Below are 27849 nucleotides of genomic sequence, written 5' to 3'. Positions count from 1 at the left end.
CCTGTGGCCACTGTGAACCATCAAAACCCATTTTGCATCACTTTCTACAAAGAGCTGCAGTATATTTTCAAACCTGTCTTTGTAAAGCTTTCTTTTCCCTGTAATAAAAAGAATCTCATTACGATAAGTGGCAATTAACATATATGCTTCAATAAAAGTACAATAAAAGTATAAGACATTGGCTCTTTAAGATAAACTAAAATATTTCTGCAGGAGTCCTTACAGTATATTCATTTGTTTTGTTTTAAGGATTATCATAATATTAACAGAATTGCTTTACTATAAATCTCAATAATAGTGAAAGGCGGTATTACAGTGTTATGAGAGAGGCCAATAAGAATATACACGTCAGTCTGTGTGTGCTTGTGCAAAGAAAATTACTCTGTGTGTGTGTATGTGTACATTTTTATTTTTAAAAATTTATAAGGCAGTGTGATATACTTGTGATAGACAGAAATATGAAGCAGACAGTACCCCAGGAATAGTTATTAGTGACTTCCTTTTCCCTATTAATACTCCCCATTGCAAAGATGTCCATTTGTAATTTTTTTTCCAGTGTTCCTTTCCCAACCCATTAAACTGGCAGAATCAAGTAGCTGTAGCCCTAAGGTGACAATTTTGCAATTGATGGTGCTAGCTGTATCTTTCTCTCTTCCAACAGGATATCTATTCTGTTTTCCCTTTCATATTGCTGAGGAGATGGCATTTATCAATAGTCATCTAAGTGCAGAACAATGAACCAATATGAAATATTAAAATCAAAGGGATGATCCAAGCAGGCACACAATTCAGGACAATTAATATGGACTCAGGGCAAGCCTCAGGTGCTCACCCAAGCCATCCCTCCAAATGAAAGGGATGCGTTCTCATTTTGCATATAGAATAGCCATGAGAAAGGGTAACAAATATAAAACAAACAGAAAATGGGGGGAGGGGCGCAGCAAACATAGCTAAAGATGAAGACTGCTGATATAAATAGGACTTATATTGTGCCCTAAAAACTGCAAACATGGGATTCCAGCAACCTGCTTGAAGAGAGTGCTCCAGAACCAACGACTCCTGACCAAGAATGTCTAGCTTCCAGTTTGGTCAGGATTAAAGGAGAGCATCCCTTCCCAGGCCTGTAACTCTTGGGCAAAGACTTAGGGAGAGAATGGGGTATTGCCCAAGTTCCTGGGATCTAGATTATGAAAACTAGATTTATAGAACACCAAGACTATGAATTGTGCCTTTTTGTATGCTGGCAACTGGTATAGACTCAAGAGTGTGGCTGTAAGTGATCTGAAAGGGTTAGGGCCTGCGGAGGAAATGGGGTGACATATGTCTGACTCAGGTCACTGTAGGATAAATGTGGTTCACTGTTCAACAGACTGCTTTCTATGTTAGATCTTTATTTTCACTACATAGCCTGACACACACTGTTTATCAAATGCATTTCGTTGTGTGGTACAGAAAAATCTCTAGTGCACTCTAAGAAAGAGAAAAGTTTGTTTTTCGTAGCTCATGTCATACTCTCAGTCTTTTCTCTATGACTGGATTTGTTCTACTGATGACACAGAAGTTTGTATGTGAGCCCTTTGTTAGATCCATCGCTCAATTTTGTTGCCATCCCACCTTTAAAAGTACTCTAAATCCCATCAGTACACTAACTCATGATATTGTCATGGTTGGACATTGTAATTTCATTATATTATAGTGGCATGGACATTGCCGGTCCGTTGGGTTTGACTAGTGAGTCTGCAGTACTTAAAGCTTCCAATATATATATATAGTGTCCTTTTCACTTAGTGGCATATTTACTTAGGTAGATGATGTCCCATCTTATTAATATCTTGCTGTTTGATGTGAATGTTTGTTTTACATCTGGTTAAAGGCATAGTGTTCTCATTTATCTCCTTTGTTCCAGAGGTGGGTGAAAGCACAAGGCCAGGCATAGTCTTATTACCAGTGCAGGACAGCAGAAGGGTTATAGTGATGTAAGTAGTAGTAATGAGCCCAGAGAGTGTATATCTGAATACCCTGGCAGGCTGCAATGGCTGTGCTGTTAGAAGTGCTGACTTACAACCTTTGAACAGGTACAACAAGGGATGTTTCCCTGCATTCACTCAGACCTCTGAAGCTACTGTGCCTTTTATCAGCATAATACTTCCAGGTACCTGCACTTGGATAGTGCACTTCATCCCCCTCTCTCATCTTCCTCAACTAATCTTAGGCTTCTGTGAGCCATAATCAAGCTTCTAATAGTTGTGAGGCCATAATGTGATTTTGTCTGTGTTAGCCACACGTGTCCCTCAATATCCTGTGGATCATCCTGTGCACACTTTAACAGGTGCAAACTCTGCACAATGCCTTTCTCTGATGAGCAATACAATTCTAAAAAATGGCAGTTCTTGTCAAGTAAATAATATGTATTTTAAAAAAATATGAGCTAATATTTAAAATATTTAAAAAAATGTACATGAGAGAACAGATGAGCTTCAAAGTGTATTTCTCTAATGTACTAGCAAAATAAACTGCCTTTAAAAGTCTCTGTATTACCCCTCTGCCTTAATTTTCTCATCTGCAAAATGGGGATAATAATAGTTACCTTCCTCACAGGGATGCTGTGAGAATTAGTTATTTTATAAAGTGCTTTGAAGTTGCAAAGCCATGTTCTGCTCTTACTTATGCCTAGGCCACCTCCACTGGAAGTATGGCAAGGAGTGGTGTTTAGTTTGAGGAGATTTCTTCAATTAGATCTTCTGCTGAGGAAATGAAGGGGAAAGTCATGTCAGAATCTTGCTAGTCAGTTTTTTAAAATAGACGATGCACCTCCTTGTCTGACAAAACCTCATACTGAGAAAGCAGGACGATCAGCGAGTTATCGTAAGTGCCTATACACAAATGCGAGAAGCCTGGGAAACAAGCAGGGAGAACTGGAAATCCTGGCACAGTCAAGGAATTTTGATATGACTGGAATAACAGAGACTTGGTGGGATAACTCACATGACAGGAGTACTGTCATGGATGGATATAAACTGTTCAGGAAGGACAGACAGGGCAGAAAAGGTGGAAGAGTTGCACTGTATGTAAGAGAGCAGTATGACTGCTCAGAGCTCTGGTATGAAACTGCAGAAAAACCTGAGAGTCTCTGAATTAAGTTTAGAAGTGTGAGCAACAAGGGTGATGTCGTGCTGGAAGTCTGCTATAGACCACCAGGCCAGGGGGATGAGGTGGATGAGGCTTTCTTCCGGCAACTAACAGAAGTTACTAGATCACAGACCCTGGTTCTCATGGGGGACTTCAGTCACCCCGATATCTGCTGGGAGAGCAATACAGCAGTGCACAGACACTCCAGGAAGTTTTTGGAAAGTGTAGGGGACAATTTACTGGTGCAAGTGCTGGAGGAACCAGCCCTTCTTGACCTGCTGGTCACAAACAGGGAAGAATTAGTAGGGGAAGCAAAAGTGGATGGGAACCTGGGAGGCAGTGACCATGAGATGGTCGAGTTCAGGATCCTGACACAAGGAAGAAAGGAGAGCAGCAAAATACGGACCCTGGACTTCAGAAAAGCAGACTTTGACTCCCGCAGGGAAATGAAAGGCAGGATCCCCTGGGAGAATAACATGAGTGGGAAAGGAGTCCAGGAGAGCTGGCTCTATTTTAAAGAATCCTTACTGAGATTGCAGGAACAAACCATCCTGATGTGTAGAAAGAATAGTAAATATGGCAGGTGACCAGCTTGGCTTAACAGTATAATCCTTGCTGATCTTAAACAAAAAAGAAGCTTACAAGAAGTGAAAGATTGGACAAATGATCAGGGAAACTTATTAGTTTCAAAATAAATGGGAGGATAATCAAAATTGCATCTGAGACTAAGGTTTACGATTTCAAAAGGGCTAACTTTACTAAATTAAGGCGACTAGTTAGGGAAGTGGATTGGACTAACATATTTAGGGATCTAAAGGCAGATGATGCCTGGGGTTACTTCAGGTTGAAGTTGCAGGAGTTGTCAGAGGCATGTATCCCGAGAAAGGGAAAACGGCTCGTAGGTAGCAGTTTTAGACCGAGTTGGATGAGCAAGCGTCTTAGAGGGGTGATTAAGAAAAAACAGAAAGCGTACAAGGAGTGGAAAATGGGAGGGATCAGCAAAGAAACCTACCTTATTGAGGTCAGAGGGTGTAGGGAAGCAGTGAGAAAGGCAAAGAGCCGGGTGGAGATGGACCTAGCGAAGGGGATTAAAACCAATAGCAAAAGGTTTTTTAGCCATATAAATAGGAAGAAAACCAAGAAGGAAGAAGTGGGACCGCTTAAAACTTTAAACGGAGTGGAGATTAGGGATAATCTTGGAATGGCACAATATCTGAACGAATATTTTGCCTCGGTCTTTAATAAGGCTAATGAAGGGCTAAGGAATAGTGATAGAGGGACTGATGGGAATGAAGATATGGTGGTAGACATTACGGTATCTGAGGTAGAAGCCAAACTTGAACAGCTAAACGGAAGTAAATCGGGGGGCCCGGACAATCTTCATCCTAGAATATTAAGGGAATTGGCGAGTGAAATTGCAAGCCCGTTAGCGATGATTTTTAATAAATCTCTAAACTCGGGGGTTGTACCGTTTGACTGGAGATTAGCTAATATAGTTCCTATATTCAAGAAGGGGAAAAAAAGTGACCCGGGTAACTATAGGCCTGTTAGTTTAACATCTGTAATATGCAAAGTCATGGAAAAAATTTTAAAGGAGAGAGTGGTTACGGACCTTGAGGCCGATGGCAACTTGGACAAATTACAGCATGGATTTACGAAAGGTAGATCGTGCCAAACCAACCTGATCTCCTTCTTTGAGAAAGTAACAGATTTTTTAGACAAGGGAAATGCGGTGGATCTAATATATCTTGATTTCAGTAAGGCGTTTGATACGGTACCGCATGAGGAATTACTGGTTAAATTGGAAAAGATGGGGATCGAAATGAAAATCCAGAGGTGGATAAGGAGCTGGTTAAAGGGGAGACTGCAGAGGGTCATATTGAAGGGGGAACTGTCGGGTTGGAGGGGGGTTACCAGTGGAGTTCCTCAAGGTTCGGTTTTGGGTCCGATTTTATTCAATCTATTTATCGCTGACCTGGGAACCAAGAGTAGGAGTGGGCTGATAAAGTTTGCGGATGACACCAAGTTGGGAGGTATTGCCAATTCGGAAAAGGATCGGGATATCCTCCAGGGAGATTTGGATGACCTTGTAAACTGGAGTATTAGTAACAGGATGAAATTCAATAGTGAGAAGTGTAAGGTTATGCATTTAGGGATGACTAACAAGAACTTTAGTTATAAGCTGGGGACGCACCAGTTGGAAGTAACAGAGGAGGAGAAGGACCTAGGAGTCCTGGTTGATCGTAGGATGACTATGAGTAGGCAATGTGATGTGGCCGTTAAAAAAGCTAATGCGGTCTTGGGATGCATTAGGCGAGGTATTTCTAGTAGGGATAAGGAGGTGCTAGTCCCGTTATATAAGGCGTTGGTAAGACCTCATTTGGAGTATTGTGTGCAGTTTTGGTCTCCGATGTTTAAGAAGGATGAATTCAAACTGGAACGGGTACAAAGAAGGGCCACTAGAATGATCCGAGGAATGGAAAGCCTGTCGTATGAAAGGAGACTTGAGGAGCTCGGTTTGTTTTCTTTAACCAAAAGAAGGATAAGAGGAGATATGATTGCACTCTTTAAATATATCAGAGGGATAAATACCAGGGAAGGAGAAGAATTATTTCAGCTCAGTGCTAATGTGGACACGAGGACAAATGGATATAAATTGTCAGTCAGGAAATTTAGGCTTGAAATTAGACGAAGGTTTCTAACCATCAGAGGAGTGCAATTCTGGAACAGCCTACCAAAGGAAACAGTGGGGGCGAAGGACCTCCATGACTTTAAGATTAAGCTAGATAAGTTTATGGAGGGGATGGTATGATAAGATAACTGGCTTAGTCAATAGGTCAATAAAGTGCCACACTGGTAATTAGTACAATGGGTCAATGATAGGATATTGTTAGCCTTTTTCCAGAAGGTCTGGCTGGAGAGTCTTGCCCGCATGCTCGGGGTTCAGCTGACCGCCATATTTGGGGTCGGGAAGGAATTTTCCTCCAGGGTAGATTGGCAGTGGCCCTGGAGGTTTTTCGCCTTCCTCCGAAGCATGGGGCAGGGGTTGCTTGCTTAAGGAGTGGGTGGATCGGCTTATGTGGCCTGCATCTTGCAGGAGGTCAGACTAGATGATCATAATGGTCCCTTCTGATCTTGAATTCTATGATTCTATGATTCTAGGGAGGAGTATAAAAATATTGCTCAGGCATGCAGGAGTGAAATCAGGAAGGCAAAATCACACTTGGAGTTGCAGCTAGCAAGAGATGTTAAGAGTAACAAGAAGGGTTTCTTCAGGTATGTTAGCAACAAGAAGAAGGTCAAGGAAAGTGTGGGCCCCTTACTGAATGAGGGAGACAACCTAGTGACAGAGGATGTGGAAAAAGCTAATGTACTCAATGCTTTTTTTGCCTCTGTCTTCACGAACAAGGTCAGCTCCCAGACTACTGCACTGGGCAGCACAGTATGGGGAGGAGGTGACCAGCCCTCTGTGGAGAAAGAAGTGGTTCAGGACTATTTAGAAAAGCTAGGTGAGCACAAGTCCATGGGGCTGGATGCGCTGCATCTGAGGGTGCTAAAGAAGTTAGTGGATGTGATTGCAGAGCCATTGGCCATTATCTTTGAAAACTCATGGCATTCGGAGGAGGTCCCAGGTGACTGGAAAAAGGCTAATGTAGTGCCTATCTTTTAAAAAGGGAAGAAGGACGTTCTGGGGAGCTACAGGCCAGTCAGCCTCACCTCAGTCCCTGGAAAAATCATGGAGCAGGTACTCAAGGAATCAATTCTGATGCACTTAGAGGAAAGGAAAGTGATCAGGAACAGTCAACATGGATTCACCAAGGGCAAGTCATGCCTGACTAACCTAACTGCCTTCTATGATGAGATAACTGGCTCTGTGGATGAGGGAAAAGCTTATCCACAGAGCCGTAGCAAAGCTTTTGATACGGTCTCCCACAGTATTCTTGCCAGCAAGTTAAAGAAGTATGGGCTGGATAAATGGACTATAAGGTGGATAGAAAGCTGGCAAAATCGTCGGGCTCAGTGGGTAGTGATCAATGGCTCCATGTCTAGTTGGCAGCCGGTATCAAGCGGAGTTCCCCAAGGGTCGGTCCTGAGGCTGGTTTTGTTCAATATCTTCATTAATGATCTGGAGGATGGCGTTAATTGCACCCTCAGCAAGTTTGCAGATGACACTAAACTGGGAGGATTGGTAGATACTCTGGAGAGTTGGGGTAGGATACCGAGGGACGTAGACAAATTAGAGGATTGGGCCAAAAGAAATATGATGTGGTTCAACAAGGACAAGTGCAGAGTCCTGCACTTGGGAAGGAAGAATCCCATGCACTGCTACAGACTAGGGACAGAATGGCCAGGCAGCAATTCTGCAGAAAAGAACCTAGGGGTTACAGTGGACGTGAAGGTGGATATGAGTCAACAGTGTGCCCTTGTTGCCAAGAAGGCTAACGGCATTTTGGGCTGTATAAGTAGGGGCATTACCAGCAGATTGAGGGACGTGATCATTCCCCTCTATTTGGTATTAGTGAGGCCTCATTTGGAGTACTGTGTCCAGTTTTGGGCCCCACACTACAAGAAGGATGTCCAGTGGTGGCTGGAGCACATGACTTATGAGGAGAGGCTGAGGGAACTGGGATTGTTTAGTCTGCAGAAAAGAAGAATGAGGGGGGATTTGATAGCTGCTTTCAACTACCTGAAAGGGGGTTCCAAAGAGGATGGATCTAGACTATTCTCAGTGGTACCAGATGACAGAACAAGGAGTAATGGTCTCAAGTTGCAGAGGGGGAGGTTTAGGTTGGATATTAGGAAAAACTGTTTCACTAAGAGGGTGGTGAAGCACTGGAATGGGTTACCTAGGAAGGTGGTGGAATCTCCCTCCTTAGAGATTTTTAAGGTCAGGCTTGACGAAGCCCTGGCTGGGATGATTTAGTTGGGAATTGGTCCTGCTTTGAGCAGGGGGTTGGACTAGATGAACTACTGAGTTCCCTTCCAACACTGATATTCTATGATTCTATGATTCTATGAAATGTTGGGTGTTGATGTCAACTTTCTCCATCTATTTTCAGATAAGTCCATTTTTGTGCTTTTAGAGGTAATCCAGGGTCCAGTCATATCCCTATCTATGCTTTTTTGGCAAACCAGAAGGAAAGGTGTGTAAAAGGATTGTGTGTTCCTAAAGCTGAAGATGTAAGTGGTATTGCATTGCTCTTCCATATGCAGAGAGAGAAATAAAAGACAGACAGTTTTGCTGCATGGACACAGACTCTCCATTTTTTTAGTGTACAGTGTGTTTTGCAAGACTAAATGAAGTACTTCTCAAGTAACTGGGCAGAAAAGCTATTTGAAGAAAGTGCTTTAATTTACAAACAGTTGAAAATGGAGAAGGGAAAACAGGAAGGGAAAGGTTAGTTTGACAGTTTATTTTAAATCTTTTCATTGATTTATATCACAGCTTTATAGTTGACTGAAACTGTGACTGTGTGAACACAGCAGGGATCACTTCATATGGCCTGCATGGGATGGGAATGGGCCAATCTCTGTAGGTTTACTTTGGAGGTTCATGTTCTACATAAATCTAAAACTGCAAGAAATCCCACCCCCTTCTCTAGAGCAGTGTTTTTCAAAGTTTGGGTCGTGACCCTAGCGGTGCTGGTCAGCACTACCGACCGGGAAGTTAAAAGTCCCGTTGGCAGTGCTGCCCAGCTAAGGCAGGCTAGTGACTACCTGTTCCGACAGCACGCTGAGCCCTGGAAGCAGTCCAGCTTCTAGGCGGGGGGCCGGGTCTCTGCACACTGCCGCCGCCCATATCACTGGCTCTGCACTCCAAGCTGCGAGGAGGCAGTGCCTGTGGGTGAGAGCTGCGTGGAGCTGCTTGCATGCCTCCGCCTAGGAGTCGGACCTACTGCTGGCCGCTTCTGGGGTGCAGCACAGTCCGTGGTGCCAGGACAGGTGGGAAGCCTGCCTCTGCACCCTGGCTGCGCCACTGACTGGGAGCCGCCGGAGGTATGTCTGTGCCCCAACCCAACGCTCCAATCCGCTGCCCCAGCCCTGAGGCGCCCCCCCCAACTCGGAGCCTCTTCCTGCACACCAAACCCCTCATCCCTGGCCCAACCCCAGAGCCTGCACCCCAGTCCAGAGCCCTGACCGACTCCCGCACCCCAACCCTCTGCCCCAGCACTGAGCCCCCCCAACCCAGAGCCCCTTCCTGCACCCCAAGCCCCTCATCCCCGGCCCTAGCCCAGAGCCTGCACTCCCAGCACAGAGCCCTGACACCCTCCCATATCCCAACTCCCTGCCCAGTCCTGAGCCCCTCAAGCACCCCAAACCCTTCATCCCCAGCTCCGTTGGGTCACGGGCATCAACAATTTTCTTCAACTGGGTCCCCAGAAAAAAAGTTTGAAAGTTACTGCTCTAGAGCACTACCTACTTACCCCCATGGTTGCCCCTTCCTTCAGGCCCCTCACCTCCTTAGATCTCTTTAGGGAATATGAAGGATGCTTTGTTGCATCTCTCTGGGGAGATCTTCACCTAGGGTCATCAGAGTGCATCAAGCAGCCTCTCTCCCCCACAGGTTTTCAGCCTGCTGCCTGTTAATGGATGTTACCTCTTTGATTTAATTCAAGATTCAGGATTGGGGCAAGGAGATATGAGGTCCAACTGGGTATTGGTATTCCCACTCCCAGTGCCAGCAGCTCATCCAATGAATTAGGGTCAGAGACACCTCATAATTCTTAGCATTGTAGCTAGTGGTTCCTTAGCAACGAAGCACCCAGTAGTGATTGTTGCTATGGTTCCCCCAAGAGTTTCTACAATTATTATGAGATGTTTCTGTCCTTTTACTTAGTTTTAAGCCACTTCAACAAGAGTGCTTTTACTTCTAATGGATTGGGGGCTGCGGTTGTCTTTACCAGGCACCCACTAAGGATGCTCCTCATAGGGAGTGGACTGCCAGAGATCCTGGGAAAGAATAGAAGGGGTGTCTTGGCCCAAGGAAGGGAGAGGATGAGGCCATTGCCCCCCTGAAGCCATCTAAGGTAAAGATATGGAGAGATGGATCTATGCAAACAATAGCAGATTTGTAATCAGTCATGAGTAAGGCTGTGATTTAGTCACAGAGGTCATGGCAGTCATGGATTCTTTGACTTTACCGGACCACCGTGACTTCTTCAGCTTCAGCTGTCAGCAGCTGAAGCCGTGGTTGGAGCTCTGGCTGGGGATGGAGCCGGGGCTATGCTCCCCGCATAGCCCCACGGTGGGGGCCGCAGCCGGGGCCGTGCACCCCTGCCTGACGGTGGGAGCTGCAGCTGGGACTGGGTACCTCTGCTGTGGCTTGTATGGTTATTTTTAGTAAAAGTCACAGGCTCCATGAATTTTTGTCTGTTGTCCGTGACCTGTTTGTGAGTTTTACTAAAAATAACCATGACAAAATCTTAGTCTTACTCATGAGCCAAGGCTGAAGACATATGGATGAAAACAACACCATTGGTTTGGGGTGGCTATTGGATTAATTTCATAATAGCATTAAGCAACCTTTTAAATTTTATTTGTAAGCATTTCCTTTATTTGGAAAAAAGTATGTATCGTAAACCAGAGATTCTGTGGTATGGTGTCACAGGATGGCTTGCCCATGGGCTGGAGATCCTGGACCTAAGCCAGCCCTGATTACAAGATGAACCTACTTGAGAGGAATCAGGTGATTCCAACATAAAATACAACAGGAAGCTGCAGGGTGAGTTGTGGCAGAGAGAGGAGCACAGACTGCCTGAGGTAGGAAGCCTGGCAGCAAGCTGGCAAGGCTCAGGAACCAAGAGACTAGCTGGAGTGGCGGCTGGTGGAAGGAGTAGCTACAAGAAGCAATTCTGGTTCCTACAGAGCCAGGCAAAACCTGTGAGTGGGAGTTAAAGAAGAGAAGATGAGCTTAACAGCTCTGTTTGTTTCGGACTTTCGAGTTCTGCTTTTTGTTTTTGTTTTTAACTGTTGCCAGACTGGGGAGCACTAGTAAAGAGTGAATTAAAGGATTTGCTTTTACAAGGTCACTGGAGACTGAGGGAGTTCTTAGAGGGGCCTGGATGAAGTAGAAATAGAGGCAAGTCAGCCATGGAAAGATGCTCAGGAGGCAGTAAATGGCCACCAACCTACATAAGATGTAAATGTTTTTTGTTTTGTTTCTTTTTTACTCAGTTATCCAGGTCATTTCTGGTAAATCCTTTATCTCACATTATACCATCCTATATTTTTGTTCATGTAAGACATTTCAAAGAAATGCGGCTTGAGGGGTTTATTATCATTTTCATTGCTACTGTTATTTCTTTCTGTCCACCTATAAATCCTGGTTTCCTTAATTACCCTGGGTCAAAATCTCAAATTTGAATGTCTAAATTATTCAGTTCCCTAAATATGGGAACCCACATTTGAAAATGTGCCTCTGAGTCAGACTGGCAAAAGCACATCAGTTGTGTACCTGAGCCACAAAGTAAGGGAAAATGATTCTTGAAACAAATATATAATTGATTTTCTATACATTAGAACAGGAGTTCTCAAAATGGAGGTTGGGACCCCTCAGGGGGTTGCGAGGTTATTACATGGGGGGTCGCAAGCTGTCAACCTCCACCCCAAACCTTGCTTTGCCTCCAACATTTATAATGGTGTTAAATAAATAAGAAGTGTTTTAAATTTATAAAGTCTCACTCAGAGGCTTGCTGTGTGGAAGGGGTCACCAGTAAAAAAGTTTGAGAGCCACTCAGTTAGAATAATGTGATTTTGAAGTTTGGCATATCGTGAGCTGCCTGGGTTGCATATGAATGTTTATCTCACAGTCAACTTGGAAAGACGTTGGACCACAAAACTGCTGTTTGTCCAGAACTAGCTACAGCAAGATCTGGACCTTGGACCACTGTAATTTCTCAGCTCATGATATTACCTGATCCAAATTGCCATATGTCAAAGAAGAAAATGGTTTTGTGTGCTGCAGATTGTTTTTATTTAAAAACAACAGGTGTGATAAACCCCCCAAACAAGATTTTTAATCGTGGAAGTAATCCCACATCAGAAGAGGATTTATATTCAACCTAGACTGTGAACTTTTATGGGGCAGGTACTATCTTTTTTACTGCATACCTTGCTCCTTGATTGGTATTACTGCAGAAATAATATTAATAAATAATTTTCCAGATCCTTATTGGGTACAGCTGAAATCTCATGAGAACATGCATTTTTATGGAATTTTGGATAGTTGTGGTAATAGTAAATAAACTAAATAAATGCAAAGCAATGAATATTACTATGTTTATCAAATTAGTTTTCTGAATATGTGCAAAAATGTAACATGTTCGGAATTACTTTGTTGTGATGAGCATTCGTCTCTAATAGATGAGCTGGCTTGTTGATGTCATTTGGCTGATCTTTTCAATGGAAGTAAAAATAAATTAGTTTTTTGTTGCCACCAAATTATTCCTATTTGAAGTGTTTAAACTTTGCGAGGCTAAGAGCTTGTCTTTCTGGATTGCTCTTGTAATTTTGAGTAGCTTCATAATTTGATCATCTTCAAACCCACTTTCCACCCTCTCTTTCTATATTATTTTAAATAAAGTAGTTTCCAGAGGTAGGCAAAACAAAAATTAGAGCACTGTTAAGCTTGACAGTAGCTCTCTCTCTAATTTGGGGAATTAGAAAAGTAAAGGAAGATCACCGCTTTCATTTAACAAGGTTAAAAAAAGTTTCTATCACATTTCTTTGTGAAGAGAGCGTGGGAAATGTAAACAAGTATAAATTGATGCCAACCAAATTCCAGGCATGAAAGCAGTTTACAGCAGAGCTTAACTTCTGCAGTGGAAAGTGGGTAAGGATGGAGGAAATTGGCTATATGGGGAGAGAGAAAGACACAATTAGCAGGCCTATCCAAAAATCTCACGGCCAGATTTTGGAGTATGAGAAAGCAGATAAAAAGATAGACTTTTTATATTCAGTGTGATACTGGTCCATGGCTATAAACAAATGTAATAAATAAAAATTGAATACAAACAAAAGAAATGTGCTATAAATATCATTGTATAAATATACACATGAATACCAAATTAAAACAATGTTGAACTGTAACTGTAACCACAGTCTTCCTTTCATAGTCTCTTATCTGACTTCCCTTTCCCTTCAGGAATATATTTAGGATGAGCACCTAGGGAGCTGGCATACAATTTACGTAACATACTCTGGCAACACCCCTTTAAACTTCCCAGATACATACAGGGTGATAGTAACTTAATGGACTTACCGGTGCACAGGGCGGCCGGGGTCCTGGGCAAGGTGTGTGTGTGGGGCGGGGGGCGGCTCTGGGCCCCTGGAAGGGGCGAGGCCTTGGGCAGAAGCAGTGGGGCTGGGGCCAGACTGCCCAGCCCGTGCCACCCGGCTCTCTGGTGGTGATTTGAAGGGCACAGGGCTCTAGCCGCTGGCGCAGTTGCAGCAATGGTGTCTGGGAGCCCCAGGTCCTTTAAATTGCCACTGGAGCCCTGGAGTAGCGGTGGCGTCCAGGAGCCCCAGGGCTTTGGCAGTGATTTAAAGGGCCCGGGGCTCCGGCCGCTGCTGGGAGTGGAAAGGCCTTTCTAAATCATCTGGCCTTTTGCCCTCTTCCCCCAATTAACGGCCCTGCTGGTATGGTTGGCTGTGTACCAGCTTTCTTACTGGTACGCCATACTGGACTGTACCGGCTTACTTTCACCTTTGGATACCTAGCTCTTTAACAGCATTGGCCTGCTAAACCCAGGGTTGTGAGTTCTTGAGGGGGCCATTTAGGGAACTGGGTTAAAGTCTGTCTGGGGATTGGTCCTCCTTTGAGCAGGGGGTTGGACTAGATGACCTCCTGAGGTCCCTTCCAACCTCGATATTCTATGAGATCTTTTGTTACAATACTTCAGGACCATGGACAAAATTCCTCATTTATAAAAGGCTAATTTTTAACAGGCGTTTTTTTCACCGATCACATAATTATTTGTTTATAAACAGTATTAGTGTTGTTACATTTTACAAGTCATGGAGTACGCTACCTAATTTCTGTTGCAGCTCTTTATACTGTACACAATCAATTCAAAGGGACAAATTCTGCTCTGTGCTACATCTGTGCAACAACACCGACTTCACTGGAATTACACAGGTTACTCCAGGGGGAATGCTGTGCCAAAAAAATTAAAATTCTCGAACAAAAAATTAAACATTCTGCTCATAATATTTTAAAATTCTGCACAATTCTGCATATTTTATTTGTCAAAATAACACAATATAATCACACCAGTTTTGATTATGTTTGGTCATTTATTTCAAAATACCTGTCAGAAAATATGTCTTTAACAATACAGACAAAAAAGATTCAGGAAATGTTTTTTGACAAATAGATTCCTTACTGGACATATTAATACAGAACCCTGAGTAATAATTCATTTAAACTACAATACAGAACCATATTTCTCGCACTCCTTAGAAGCAGTGCAAAGTCTTGGGGGAATCAGAGGTAAAAGAGGAGCTGAGGGAGAGGGAAATAAATTGCTGGGAAGGAGCCTGGGTGTGAACTTGGACGGTTGTTGGGTATGGGTGGGAAAAGTATGGAATGGTTTTTTGGGGGGTTGGGGGTGAGGGATTATTAGGGAGCTTCCCCCATGCAGACCATGGCTGACCTGTAGCCTCTCCCATTCAGTCAGGCACATGTGCCCCTGTCCCCATGTGTTCCTGCACCCCCATGTATCCTTGCATCCCTTGTCAACATGTGTCTGTCCACCCCCACTCAGACACCCACTCCCCCCATTCCCATGTGGCCCTGCACCCCTCCCCCTGTCCCCATGTGTCTCTGTGCCCCCACCCAGGCACTCCCCTGTCCCTGTGTATCTCTATACCCCCTCCCCCATCACCATGTGGCCCTGCACCTCCCTCCCCCCTGTGGCCATGTGCCTCCACTCCCATTCAGCCCCTGCCCCAGTCTGTCCTCCCACACTAGCCCTTATGAGCTCCTCTCTGACCCCCGCAGCAGCCCCATGTTGTTTGTCTCCCCATAGTCCCTCTCTCCTGACCTGGCCTGACAGACACTGTGAAGAAGGCAGGCTTTTTCTCTTCCCTCGCTGTCTGGGAGCTGCTGCTGTGGTCTATCACCACAGTGCCTTCTGGTGAGCAAAAGGCATAACTGCAGCAACATTTCAGCAGTAGAGCAGAATTTGCCCAGGAGTAACAGGTATAGTGAAATTGCAGGATTTGTTGCCTCAGTTGTAGAATATGAATTATGGGTGTTAAGTCATTTCTAAGTTCTTAGATAACGCATTTCTATAAAACAAATATCTGCTTCCACTAATCTCTGTTTAAACCAATGTCTCTCTTTCCTTGTGTTAATATTCACATACTTTAAACCAGTACTCAGTAGTTATTCTCCCATCTTTCCCCCCGTGCCATGTACCTTTATCTTCATTTACACTGTCATCAAGGGTGTGTGAGGACCCCGTGTTACACTCTCCCCACTGTTCAGAGGCTGTACCAGATGTACAGTATAATTTAAGGTCAGTCTCATTTGCTCCAACGCTGTTTTAGCAGTATGAAGAGTGCCCTTGGGAAGATCCAAAATCTAGGTATGATTTTGTCTATTTGTCATGCTTTGTTATTGTAATCCAATGATAGACAAAATAATAATAAAGTAAACTGGTACAGGAGTTGGTGTATGGTAATGCTGGCTCTGTACCTCCATCTAGGTACTTATTTGATTCCCATCACCATAGTATCTAAGCCCCTCCAAAGATTAATGTATTTATTCTTACAACAGCTCTGTGCATTAGGGAAATATTGTCATCCCCATTTTACAACTGGGAATTTAGAGATTAAGTGACTTGCCCAAGGTCAAGTGGGAAGTCTGTGACCGAGACAGGAAGATTTGAACCCAGGTCTTAGTCCCCATGAGGCAGAGACAGAAAAGGATAATTCTTCATTTAACAACTTTTCCTCTTTAAGATTTTACTGTACCTTATAAACTATTTTACATAACTAGAAAACAATCGGGGAAAATAACCCCTAAAGTACAGATTCTTGTTATAACAACTGGGACCTGAGATCTGTCTTTTAAAAGACCTTATCTCTTTTTGAGTAACATGTAACTGTTTCTGTGGAGTTTTCAGTATGCCGTCTGAGGCTGGGTCTATACTGCAAAAACACTTCCATGGCAGCGAGGCTCAGAGCCCAGGTCAACCGACTCAGGTTCATGTCATGGGGCTGAGCCTGGGGGCGGTTTTTCATCAAAGAAAAACAAACAGAACTTTCACACCATAGCCTGGCCAGTCATGAAAGTGGTTTTCAAAGCTTCTCTGATGCGCACTATGCCCTGCTGTGCTCTTCTAACCGCCCTGGTGTCTGGCTGTGTGTAATCAGCAGCCAGGTGATTTGCCTCAACCTCCCACCCCGCCATAAACATCTCCCACTTACTCTCAGAGATAATGTGGAGTGCACAGCAAGCAGTAATAACGATGGGAATATTGGTTTCACTGAGTTCTAACTGAGTCAGTAAACACCACCAGTGAGCTTTTAAACATCCAAAGGCACATTCTACCACCATTCTGCACTTGCTCAGCCTATAGTTAAACTGCTCCTTACTACTGTCCAGGCTTCATGAGCCATGGAAGCAAGGGGTAGGCTGGGGTAGGTGTGACCGCGTGATGCTGCCAACTGGGAGAGCAGCCTGAAGCAGAAGCCTCCAGCTGGCATGATATTCCAGGCAGGACTGAATCTCCATTAGATGAAACTTAAAGAAGAGAATGACCTGGACTCATTCCCATTTTTGTCCAGGCGCCCCCGACCAACCTGACTGAGGCCGGCCAGGAGCACCCACAGGACAATGACAATGACTAGCAGTCGTATTGCACCACCTGCCATCCGCAAGGCAAGGCAAGGGGATGCTGCTGTGTAGCACTGCAGTACTGCGTCTGCCAGCAGCACCCAGGAGACATATGGTGACAGTGAGCTGAGCAGGCTCCATGCTTTCTGTGGTATGTTGTCTGCACGGGTAACCCAGGAAAAAAGGCGAGAAATGATTTTTTGCCATTGCTTCCACGGAGGGAGGAAGGGAGGGAGGCCTGACGACATGTACCCAGAACCACCCGCAACAATGTTTTTGCCCCATCAGGCATTGGGGGCTCAACCCAGCAGTCCAATGGGCGGTGGAGACTGTGGGAACTGTGGAATAGCTACCCACAGTGCAACGCTCTGAAAGTCAATGCTAGCGTCTGTACTGTGGACGCACACAGCCAACTTAATGCGCTTAGTGGGGACACACACAATCAACTGTCGATTTCTAAAAAATTGGCTTCTATTAAATTGACCTAATTTCGTAGTGTAGACATACCCATATATTGCTATTTCACAGGGCTCGAAGGGTAGAAGTGTGGTTTCCTGTGCCTGTACTCTTTCAATCCTGTTCAAACTGAACATGCAGGCACAGTCAAGGTTACAATAAGTAATGTGTCCTAGGAGTGCAAAAGTTGATTTTTGTACTTCATTCTGCCACTGAAGCAACTCCTTCAATTTTCCTTACCATTTACTTAACAGCTTGTTTATTCAGTTGGTGAGCCAGCCAGGTGGACACGCTCCTGTGAAGGGGTCTATTTGCCTCCTGCTATGTGCATATACCTTCTTGTCATATCAGTTGACTACATAGCGAGTGGCGCGGCAACTAAAAAGCTTCTAATCCCTGATTGGCTTGTTATTAGACCAGGCCTGCTCCACAGGGAGAGAGGTACTGCAGGCTAACCAATTTGCAGAATAATTTGTTGATGAGATGCAGGTGCAGAAATCAGATTCTTGTCCTCTTATGATTTCCATGGCACAAAAAGAATACTATATTCATAAACTGATAGCTTACTTTTCTCTACTATTCTAAAGTCAAGCTGGGCTGAACTTCTGATTTCGCTTACAGTGGTTTTACATTGGTGTAATTCCATTAAATGTATTGAAGAGTCTCTTGATTTACACTGATCTAGCTGCAGATTCAGGCCTATCAATATTTGAATTAGGATTTGAGAATCCAGCAATAAGTGGCTTTCAACATATCCCAGATGCATCACATAATGTTCACAAGGGGTATTTTATTGCAATTGTGATATACAAGGTTATGTTAATTTTACATTGTTGATTATGATGCTTTGAAATGTAGTTGACAATTTAAATGGTATCTTACAGCTATTCAACTTTCTATACATATTGAATTAAAGGCAAAGTTGGTATTTTGGGAAATTCATCCCTAAAGGGGAAAACAGTGTGGTGTTTTTGTTGTTGTTAGATGAGGAATTTTTTAATGTAAAAAGCACCTTCAGAGCAATTATTCTTTGAGAAATATTTATATTGACTTTTTACTGTAAAATCATTTAAAATTTAATTACTCAATACTTAGACCTCTTAAATTTCCTCTTGAAAGTCTTTATACTGTTAAAATTAGGGATGAGGGAGGAAAGATGGCTCAGAGGCTTGATAATGGTAATGGTAAACACAGTCTTTCACCTTGGGTCATCAGTTTTAATCTAACCTAAAAGGTCTGATCCTGTGTATATTTACTACTATGCAGATGGTTTACCATTTATGCAGTCCAATTGAAGTCAAAAGTAATAGTCTTAGCAATAAGAACTATGCCAGTAATAAGTGTTTGTAGGATTAGGTCATAAGGACCAATCCTGAAATGAGCTTTAGGCAGGCATAGCAGTGGGTCTGTTTGGAGGTCATTGGGGATGGCAGCTGTGTCTAGAGTGCTCCAGTTCAGTGCTATCTTATGGCTAAATGATGTGAAGTTAGATAGTGCTCTCAGTTCTGAGAGAATAGAAATCCACAAATAACATCACATCATAGGTTCCAATGCCAGAAGGAACCATTGTGATAATCTATTCTGAATTCCTGTATAACAGACCATAGAATTTCCTAGAGCATATGATGAAGAATCCACCATAAATTGTTCCAATGGTTAATTACACTCTCCGTTAAAAAAATTACGCCTTATTTCCAGGCTGAACTTGCCTAGCTTCAACTTCCAGCCACTGGATTGTGTTATACCTTTCTCTGTTAGATTGAAGAGTCCATTGTTAAATATTTGTTCCCCATGTAAGTACTTACAGACTGAAATCAAATCATCCCTTAATCTTCTCTTTGTTAAGCTAAATAGATTGAGCTCCTGGAGTTTGTCACTATAAGGCATGTGTTCTAAATCTTCAGTCATTCTCATTGCTCTTCCTTGAACTCTCTCCAATTTCTCAACATCCTTATTGAATTGTGGGTATCAGAATTGGACACAGGATTCCTTCAGCAGTCTCACCGGTGCCAAATGCAGAAGTAAAATATCCTCCTGCAAAAATCCAGTTGGCTCAAGCAAGAGGTTTGTCTACACAAATACTATAGGATAAGGCCCCACATTTGACAAGCAATTGGCATTTTGTTTGCATGCTCAGCAGGGTTGCTGAGGATTGAGTTGGTTTGGGAGATAATTTCATTCAAAATATTAAACAAAAACAATCCCAGCTATTTTTAAGTGAAAGATTGAAATTAATATTTGTTAAATACTTTTTAAAATTAAGGTTAAAAATTGTGAGTTTTGGTTTTTTAGAGATAGGAATCTCTGTTTAACATTCATGAAAGCAAAATTATGAAGACAAACAAAATAAATTACATAAGAAGAGATTGTTGCATTGAGACAGGTCATCTACCTGAAATCTTGAAAGTTTCATTAAGTTAGTTGAAAATAGCTTCTGGTTCTACATCTTTCTCTAAGAACCTCAGCAAGTATTAGTGGTTTTACAGTTCTATTTTCTCTCCACTATTGCTGTGTGTAACACCTACAAAAACAATAGGGGACACTGACCATTTTACTGTCTATATAAGGGAAACAGTGAAAACCCCCATCTTTTCATGTTCTCTCTATCTATCTATCTATCTATCTATCTATCTATCTATCTATCTATCTATCTATCTATCTATCTATCTTCGTACTGTATTTTCCACTCCATGCATCTGATGAAGTGGGTTTTAGCCCATGAAAGCTTATGCCGAAATAAATTTGTTAGTCTCTAAGGTGCCACAAGTACTCCTCTTTCATTTTGCTAATATAGACTAACACGGCTACCACTCTGAAAAATGAAACAAGACTAAATATGAAGTGCTTTCATACATGCACAAGGTAAATATACTGAAAAACATGCAGAAAAATATAGTTTTCCTCTTATCTTTCAGTTATAGTAATCTTGGGAGTGGTGTGAAATAATGGTAGTTAGAAAAAATTCAGACGGGAGTGTGATTTTTAAATTGATGATAACCCTTTAAGAATACATATAAGGAGATCACTTGTTTTAGCATTTTCAAACAGACAACACTCATCTGTTCAGAATGGTAGAATGATGTTTCATAGATAAGTTTTTTGGATGAGATCTTTCAGTTAAGATGTCAGGTTTTTTTAATATTTTATATGTCCTGCTGTCAGGCAGTGTTCTTTATCATTAGGGTTTCTTCAGAATCTGAATTTTATGGGCTCATAGCTTGGAAACTTTACTTAAGCCTATTGAGGAAAAACTAACTTTTGAAGATTTCTTTTAAGCCTGAACTTTGAACCCATTTCTCAGAGGTAAAAAGTGGATAGATCTGTTACTCCTTCTTAAGTACCACTATGTTGATAAAGTAGTAGTTCCCGTGCTCTAGCCTTTGATTTTGATTAGCAACTTTCTCTCTTTGGAAAAAGGGTAATGCCTTTTTGAAAAGCATGTCAGAAATCAGAGTAAAAGCTGAAAAAAAAGTAAACTTGGCCTTTCAGACCCAGTTAGTCTGGAGAAAATTTGAAGGGAAAAGCAATGGCTCCTCTCAGATAAGCAGTGTAGTATACATAGGATTCTGTTAATCTTTGATTCTTTTCCCTTAGGGAGGGAATACTTGAAGATTTTTTCTCTATCCCCCAAATCCTTGCAAGTCTATGCTTTGCAGCACTGGTAACTCCCTTATTATCTCACTGAAAAAACTCAGTAAGGGTTATATATTTCTCTCAGTACATGTGTGAAGTGCTCATTAAGAATAATGGAGCTCTCAACAGTAAGAGAACATGCACTTTAGTATGGAATCGAGAGTCATATGAAAAGTATTAGAGTCATTACTGTGCTGAACTACCCAGGCCTTCTTTTTAATATGGAAAAATAAAGTGGTTGTATTTTGGTTGCGTCCAAAGGCCCCAGTCAAGATCAACAAACATCTAGGAAGACACAGTCCATGCCCCCAAATGTTTGCAATTTAACAAGATGCAAAAAAAAAAAAAATGAATGTGATGAAGGGGAAATAAAGGTGAGGTTAATGACACTAACATGCTGCTATTGGTTTGCTATGTGCATACCTTAATGTCTCTGAATTATTTGAAATGATTTTTTCCCTTAATAAGTAAATAATAGCTATCCCCAGCAACCCTTCAATTTAGTCATAGTTAGCTGTTTTCTGGTATGCATCTCTCAGCATAAAATGAGTCCTGAGGATGATTCAAAGAAGGAGAGGGTAGTAGCTTTATGGATTAGTTCATAAAGGGAGCTCTGTATTTAAGGTGCAGCTGGTATATGCGTCACTGCCACTTGGTTCCCCTGTTCCCCAGACATATTGCCTAGCTAGCTGATCCTTTTCTCCCTCTGAGCAGTCCTGAGACTGGCCTGAAATCTGTCATTCAAATTAAAGTGACACGCATAATGATCTGTGGTCACACCTGCTCTAAGATACTGTATTCCAGCTTATGTTCACATGCATACCATGGGGGAAAGATTTCAAGTGGGGCAGTAGATGTTGCCAGATCAAGTAATGGGATGTGGAGCCTTTTGCCTCTTAAGTCATTCACTGTCATCAGGTTGGTAATGACAGTGGGTTCTTACTATCTGATGACTGTTTGGTGTCTTATGTAAAATTAATGTAATTGTTTCTGTCCACTGATTAGCATTCTTGTTGATAGTATTAGCTGAGAGGCCAAGGAGTGAATGGAAATGAACTATCTGCTTGTCCACAGAGGTGATTCCAGACCAGAGTTAAAGTGTATTCATGAGACAGTGTAGGAAATCTTGCTTCTCCTCTTCCTGGGCTGTATTGGTTTATTGTCAAATAGACTGTTAAATTCATTGTTCAGGGCTTCCAATCTGACACCTTTCATTAGAACTAAAGCAGTACAGGAATTCCGCTCCCAAATCTGTTGTTTCTATCATGTGAGCTAAAGGACTTTTATATACTTCCTGAAGGCCAGACACCAGATGGCAAGACAAACAGATGTAAAAATATAACGAAGTCCCTTATAAAAACTGTTTTTCACAGATTTTCCACCCCTTTGAGGCAGGTAACGTTTACTATCCCTGTTTTACATATGTGGAAACTGAAGCATAGACAGGTTAAGTGACTTATCCTACATCACACAGCAATTCAGGGAAAAGTCAGAAGGGGAACACAGAATACCTGAATTCCAGTCTCATGATTTCACCACTATATCACATTTCCTCTCTTACTTGAGAATTTCTAATACATTCCATGTAGTAGATACCACTTTATGTATATACCCACACATTCATATGGTAAAATAGAAACTCTTACCAAAAGCCTTAATGACGTGATTGTTTTAAACAATGTTGGGATTTAAGCCTTTGAACAATTTTCCTAACTGAAACTTTTCTTCCTATCTCAATCTTTTAAGTCCCCAGTATTTTTATGAATTAATTCACAATTTTCCCTAGTGTCTTTTTGGAGCAGAAAATGAATTCCTATGAATGGCCAAAAATAAAAATAGTTTTCAGATGCACAAAGAAGCAAATCTTGCTGCCCAATAATCTAGGTGGCACCATTTTGATTAGCTTTCCATTAAAAAAGTATGCTTAGATACTCACCCCTGCTGCATTCAGCTTGCTGTAATATAGTCTCTGGCTATGTCTGTTTTAAACCCATCATGCTGTTAATTGCAATTTTTCTGCATATGTTCACAAGGCTTTTGCTTGTTCTTTGTGAGTGTGTTCATGATAGATCACAGCATGGCAATAGACAGTGTTAATAAAGTTTGTCATTCATTAACAGATCTTTAAGATAAACTAGAAATTGTAATATGCCAGTGTGCTATGAATAATAGATTTATATAGACTCCTCAGTTTTCCATGGGCTGCATGAGTTGAGACTTACTCCAAGAAAACATAAATAGCAAATAAAGATTTTTTTCATGGAAATGTCTGATGCTTTTTACTTATTAACCAGTCTAAAATGTTTTCCTAAACTCTATTTTTACAAGACAAACTTGAGATCCAATTCTCCAAACTTTGCTCAGGCTAGTAGTCCTTACTCACAGTTTAGTCCCATTGGAGCCTATGGGATTTGTTTGTGTGAGAAAGAGTTGGAGAATTGAGCATTTTGCTTTTAGTAGGTTGGCTTTGACATGTCCCAGGGACGCCTATTGAACCCTGATCATTTTCACTTCACAGATGCTTAGAAATAGGTAGGGTCTGTTAGATATTTACTATTTTATTCACACTTTTATATACACACAACAACTGTAAACTTGATTTTTAAATTAAATAATAAAAGATCAGTCTCTTAAATACTCTGCTCCCAAGTCCTTTAGAACCTTAAATGTTAAAACCAACACCTAAAACACCACACATAAATTCACAGGAATGTGGTGCAATGATATACAGTCTGCCTGAACCCCCACTTAATAGTTGGACTGCCATATTCTGCACCACCTTCCATATCTGAGTGGTCTCACAGATCAAATCCGCTTTTATGGTTGTGTAATTTCACTGTGACAAAGGCAAAGAAAACTGTAGGAAGGCTCACTTCCTAAATTAATGGTTGCACTTATCTTACCAGTGTGTTTGAGAGCACCTCAAAGTGAGGTATAGCCAAGCTCTGCCACAATTGAACAAGTCTAACAGACTGCACCAATAAGCAAAATATTAGCTATACTTAAAGCATTTCCCTCTACCTAATGACTAAAAGTTTTGTTCATCTGAAAAAAGTAGTAGCTTTCCTATCCAGATGAGCCAATGAGAGTTTGTGGATGTTGCTTTACTTACCATAAAATGTGCCAGTTCTTGAAAGTCTTCTTCTCCATAGGTTTGTGAGTTGAACATCTCCAGAGATGTCATGTTAACTTGCAATTGACTCTTTTGAACTATGAGTAACTCTTTGCCTTTGAAATCATCAAGAGGAGTTAGTAAACTGTCAATAAAGCTAATCTTTATCAAGTAAGACTTAATTATTGACGCATAACAAAACAATTGTTTTGTTTTTAAATTTACTTGATTTTGATTGGACTTTTCCTTTCTGAGCTGAGGATAATATACTCCCAGACAAAGATTTCATTTTTCAAGTCTCAGAATCATTTTTACATAGCTGTGGCTACCTGATATATGCCTTTCTATCATACCAGCCTAGGAAGTTTCCCTCCTTCTTTGACCAACACATATATTCAAAATAGTCTTAATGGAGTCTCCTTGACATTATAAGAGAGAGAGAGAGAGAAAGAGAGAGATTTAATATGGACTATTAGATTAAAAAAGTATTTAGGTGAAGTGGAAGGAAAGGAGATACATGCCAAATTTCAAGTTCTACCAGGTCATTGCTGTTGAACACTGAAAACCATGAATCATGATTAGGCTCCACAGTTGCCAGGCTAAGAAGCCTATTTGTGTGTAGCGCACACCTGCAAAACTAAGGATTTTAGTATTGCAGAGCCCTTTAACTAGATGTTTAATCTGTCATTTTCACTTGTTTGATGTTTTAACTAGATGTAGTTGGGTAACCTTTGCCGAAATAACCTAAATAGAAAGTAAAATGATATAACCTGAGTTAAAATGGTCATGAAGATTGACTGACATGAAACATTACCTTACTTTTAAATTTATGTAAAAGAATAGATGGACAACATTTAAAGTAGGTTCACCAAAATATATTTTTTATCTCTCGGAGCAATGTTCATGATGATAAAATTGATTCCCACTTTAATTGAGTTTTAATATTGATAGGAGTTTCTAGCTTTAGGTTTCCAAGCTATTCAACATTAAGTGGGGATTTAAGACATTTAAGACACTGAAGTCAGCCTCATATCTGATATATGCACACTAATAATCACACATATGTGTGTCCCTGTCAATTTATGCTTCCTTGTAGTGGAAATTGGCTCCTTCCCAAGCTTCGCCTTTCTCACTATTTCTAGAGACTCTAATGGTTTTGTTTAATGCCAGGGTTTATAGCTATCTCTTCAATCATGCTTTTCAGCTGTTAGGTTGACTCTGTGTTTAGTATTCTGTCCCATTACTTCTCACATGAAGCTAATTTTCAGTCACAAGACCGGGTGCAGACTTCTTTTCCTCTGCATAACTACCAGTTTGTCTTAGAAAAGAAGAGATACTCAAAGTAGAATGTTATTATGAGTAACTAAAGCAGTGTGAGTGACCATGAGAGTGAACTTGTACATGGTGTACTGTGGGTGTGTGGGTGTGAGAGAGACCAAGTGAGTTACACCACGTGTGAACAGTGAATAAGACTTTTTATTCCACCATTAAGGAATGAATGTGCAACTCATAAGTCAAGTCACAATTGAGTTTTGATAGGGTGGAATGAAAAGGCATATTCATTTGGTGTACTGTACAAAGAGCATTCTGTTTATGCCACACCTAACTATGTTTTGTATCTTGTTCATTATTTTAAACTTGCCTTCTACTGCAAGTCTTAGGAGCAGAGTCTGCACTTTTCAGGAGGAATTCTGACTGAGAATCCCACAGATGAGCAGGAGGTAGAAGTAGGAAATGTTGACAACAAGATAAAACTTAGCAATGTATTTATTTGTAGAAGAAATAAAATGATTTACAGGATAGTTGAGCAGTGCAAGCAAATATGACGTATCATACTTTTGGAAAAACATTTAACGGTATGTATAGATTTTATTTACCAAGATTGTGATATGTAGTACACACCATTAAAAGGTTGACATTTACCCCTCTCTGGGATCTACAGGCAGTCTATGCTAGAAATACAACTAAGTCATAGGTGTCAGCTGACCTGATTACAATAAGGTTGCAATTTATAGTGTAGGTGGGAATTCAACAATTTTCCCTAATTAGTACTACAGGGCTTTGAGCCAGTTAGGGAATATTCTTTGGTTATAAATGTAATAATCTATGCCAAGGGTAATATATCTTTGTAAACAAGAGTGAAATACTCTCTCGCTCAAAAAAACCACAGATACCATGTTGTACATCAGGTGCAAAACTATTCTTCTGAACCGTGTCCTAGTATAGTAGGGTAAAAAATGAAGAAGGAAATGTGTTGAGACATATGCTCACTCCTTCACACAATTTTCTGAAAGCATAAAGAAAAATAAGCAGCATACTTTTGAAGAGCTCTTGTACTTTGTGTAGACCAAATTTAATTTCAAAGAATACAACATGGACACACATCTTCTCCTTTCAGTAATTTCCTACCTGCCTTCTATATGCAATTACTAGCATACAAGAAAACAGGTGTCTGAAACCTTCTGCTATCATAGAAGGTTAAAAGAAGTCTTTAGAATTCAGATTGCTGTAAAAACAGTGGCTTGATATTCCAAGTTGTTTGCTTCAGGTTATACCAAACCTAATGTCTCATTAACTTTGATAGTACTGCAGAAGAAGTGTGTACTTTAAATAACAAGAGCCTGTCAGAAGGAAATAAAGATGCACAAGCAGTGTATTCAATATCCTCATTGCGTAGAGCAAATTGGTAAAACTGCCTATGACTACAAATATATGAATGATTTATGGAAATATTGTTATCCCTCAAGGTTTGTGGTGTCCGGGTTATTTTAAAGTATCATGAGTGAATTATTTTTGCATCTTCAATCTGATCTTAGTCAGAAATTTAAACAATATGGAGGAGTTTTATCTGTTGAATAGAAAATGTGTGAGAAATTCCAATTTTCACACTGCTTGTTTTACAAAAGAAACACCTTGTCTTTTGATCTTGCTCATGCATTCTCATAAGCACATATGTGACTATACCAAGAAATGCACCTTACTACGTCTTTCTGTGGTTTGGGAAATTTTCATACTGAATACGGTTAGTGTATTATTTTCACACCTTCACAATCTAAAACATTGGACTTTGCTTTCAGATACATGAGCGCAGTTTATATCAGTGACTTGAGCAGGCATATTGTGTCTGAGGACAGAATTTGCACCATTGTATTTATGGTGTAGGGGGATTCCAGTTCTGCATTGACCTATACAACTGAAAACCATGGGTATCAGAACCTGCAGCTTTTCCTCATGTGAGCAGTCTCTACTGACTTCACTGAGACTACTTATATATAAGGCCCTACCAAATTCATGGTCCATTTTGGTCAATTTCACGATCAAAGGATTTTAAAAATTATAAATGTCATGATTTCAGCTATTTAAATCTGAAATTTCACAGTATCGTAATTGTAGGGGTCCTGACCCAAAAAGGATTTGTGGGGGGGGCACAAGGTTAGGGGGCAGGTGTTGCAGTACTGCTACCCTTACTCCTGTGCTGCTGCTGGCGGTGGTGCTGCCTTCAAAGCTGGATAACTGGAGAGCAGCGGCTGCTGGCTGGGAGGCCCGCTTGGAAGGCAGAGCCACCACCAGCAGCAGCACAGAAGTAAGGGTGGCATGGTATGGTATTGCCACCCTTACTTCTGTGCTGCTGCCTGCAGAACTGGGTAAGGATTATGTGCAATTGCACATCTAACAT

At 41.4% G+C, this 27849-nt stretch overlaps 1 protein-coding gene and 1 long non-coding RNA gene across 4 annotated transcripts in view; both read left to right on the top strand.

Moving 5' to 3' along the window:
• The window catches only part of CTNND2 (catenin delta 2), a 1145701-nt gene that overhangs the window by 753353 nt on the left and 364499 nt on the right, over positions 1–27849 (top strand). The window lies entirely within an intron of this gene.
• Positions 9955–27849, top strand: part of LOC120397745 — a 62065-nt gene continuing 44170 nt past the window's right edge. The window contains exon 1 of the long non-coding RNA XR_005593975.1: positions 9955–10157. This is a non-coding gene — a long non-coding RNA (uncharacterized LOC120397745). The remainder of the gene's footprint in view (positions 10158–27849) is intronic.

This window comes from Mauremys reevesii, linkage group 2, assembly GCF_016161935.1.
Source record: "Mauremys reevesii isolate NIE-2019 linkage group 2, ASM1616193v1, whole genome shotgun sequence".
NCBI classification, from domain to species: domain Eukaryota; kingdom Metazoa; phylum Chordata; order Testudines; family Geoemydidae; genus Mauremys; species Mauremys reevesii.
Note: the sequence above shows the minus strand (reverse complement) of the source record. Positions and strands in the feature narration are given on the sequence as shown.